We start from the raw sequence: 2,500 nt of genomic DNA on the forward strand, positions 1-2,500 counted from the left end.
GGCCGCCTCCTTAAACACAGGCCGGAGAGGAGCGTCAGGGCCAGGCTCCTCAAACATGGACCGAGTGTCGCCCTTAACACGGACCAAGGGGAGGACGGCCGCCTCCTTAAACACAGGCCGGAGAGGAGCGTCAGGGCCAGGCTCCTCAAACATGGACCGAGTGTCGCCCTTAACACGGACCAAGGGGAGGACGGCCGCCTCCTTAAACACAGGCCGGAGAGGAGCGTCAGGGCCAGGCTCCTCAAACATGGACAGAGTGTCGCCCTTAACACAGACCAAGCGGAGGACGGCCGCCTCCCTAAATACAGGCCGAACCGGAGCGCGAGTGTCGCTCCTTAAACACGGACCGAGTGGAGGACGGCCGCCTCCTTAAACACAGGCCGAACAAAATGACACAAAGTGTCAACTGCGAATGTTGTCCATCCAAGGAAGGAGCGTGATGCCCGGCCGGCTCCTTAAACACAGGCCGAGAGTCGCCCCGGACGGTCCGCCTCGCGGCGCCCGTCTGCTCGGATAAAATGACACAAAGTGTCAACTACGAATGTTGTCCATCCAAGGAGGGAGCGTGATGCCCGGCCGGCTCCGAAAACACAGGCCGAGAGTCGCCCCGGACGGTCCGCCTCGCGGCGCCCGTCTGCTCGGATAAAATGACACAAAGTGTCAACTGCGAATGTTGTCCATCCAAGGAAGGAGCGTGATGCCCGGCCGGCTCCTTAAACACAGGCCGAGAGTCGCCCCGGACGGTCCGCCTCGCGGCGCCCGTCTGCTCGGATAAAATGACACAAAGTGTCAACTACGAATGTTGTCCATCCAAGGAGGGAGCGTGATGCCCGGCCGGCTCCGAAAACACAGGCCGAGAGTCGCCCCGGACGGTCCGCCTCGCGGCGCCCGTCTGCTCGGATAAAATGACACAAAGTGTCAACTGCGAATGTTGTCCATCCAAGGAAGGAGCGTGATGCCCGGCCGGCTCCTTAAACACAGGCCGAGAGTCGCCCCGGACGGTCCGCCTCGCGGCGCCCGCCCGCTCGGATAAAATGACACAAAGTGTCAACTACGAATGTTGTCCATCCAAGGAAGGAGCGTGATGCCCGGCCGGCTCCTTAAACACAGGCCGAGAGTCGCCCCGGACGGTCGCCTCGCGGCGCCCGTCTGCTCGGATAAAATGACACAAAGTGTCAACTACGAATGTTGTCCATCCAAGGAGGGAGCGTGATGCCCGGCCGGCTCCGAAAACACAGGCCGAGAGTCGCCCCGGACGGTCCGCCTCGCGGCGCCCGTCTGCTCGGATAAAATGACACAAAGTGTCAACTGCGAATGTTGTCCATCCAAGGAAGGAGCGTGATGCCCGGCCGGCTCCTTAAACACAGGCCGAGAGTCGCCCCGGACGGTCCGCCTCGCGGCGCCCGCCCGCTCGGATAAAATGACACAAAGTGTCAACTACGAATGTTGTCCATCCAAGGAAGGAGCGTGATGCCCGGCCGGCTCCTTAAACACAGGCCGAGAGTCGCCCCGGACGGTCGCCTCGCGGCGCCCGTCTGCTCGGATAAAATGACACAAAGTGTCAACTACGAATGTTGTCCATCCAAGGAGGGAGCGTGATGCCCGGCCGGCTCCGAAAACACAGGCCGAGAGTCGCCCCGGACGGTCCGCCTCGCGGCGCCCGTCTGCTCGGATAAAATGACACAAAGTGTCAACTACGAATGTTGTCCATCCAAGGAGGGAGCGTGAGGCCCGGCCGGCTCCGAAAACACAGGCCGAGAGTCGCCCCGGACGGTCCGCCTCTCGAGGCGCCCGCCCGCTCGGATAAAATGACACAAAGTGTCAACTACGAATGTTGTCCATCCAAGGAGGGAGCGTGATGCCCGGCCGGCTCCGAAAACACAGGCCGAGATTCGACCCCGGACGGGCCGTCTTCTCCCGGCGCCCGCCCGCGTACGCCCCCCATCCCCGGTCGCCCGTCTGCTCCCGGCGGGCCTCCGAGTACCCCCTCACCCAACTGACCGACTGGCACTCATGACCCGCCTTGGTAGGGCCTCCATCGGCCTCGGCTCGTCCGACGTCGGGTGGACGGTTCCTACCCACTGCGGGTCGCACTCTAGCGCCCCGGCCGCCGCGTGAGCGTGCGCTCCCCGCGCCGCCCCGCAGGCCCCGGCGCGACCGTACTGCGGCGAGACCGAGACGACCCGGTTTGGCATCCATCCCACCTAGCCACGATCCACGGAGGCCGAGCGAGCGGCTGAGTGTCGGGCGCCGCGCGTGCGAGCGTCCGCCGGCCGCGCCGGTCCTTCCGCGAATGTCGTTTCTCAAACCCTCCGGCTTGATAGCGGCGGCACCACGGGAAGCCGTCCACACACACACCGTCCGACCTCTATCCGAAAAGCCTTCCCGACCAACCGCGGTCGCGGGGGCGTCTGTCGCTCCGCATCGGGGGGGCGTATGGCTTCCGCGCTACGCGCTGCGGGCTCGGGGGGGCCGCAACGGCTGAGTCTGACTCGGCCGG

Source organism: Syngnathus leptorhynchus, unplaced genomic scaffold (assembly GCF_054491065.1).
Source record: "Syngnathus leptorhynchus isolate UIUO unplaced genomic scaffold, UIUO_Slep HiC_scaffold_903, whole genome shotgun sequence".
NCBI classification, from domain to species: domain Eukaryota; kingdom Metazoa; phylum Chordata; class Actinopteri; order Syngnathiformes; family Syngnathidae; genus Syngnathus; species Syngnathus leptorhynchus.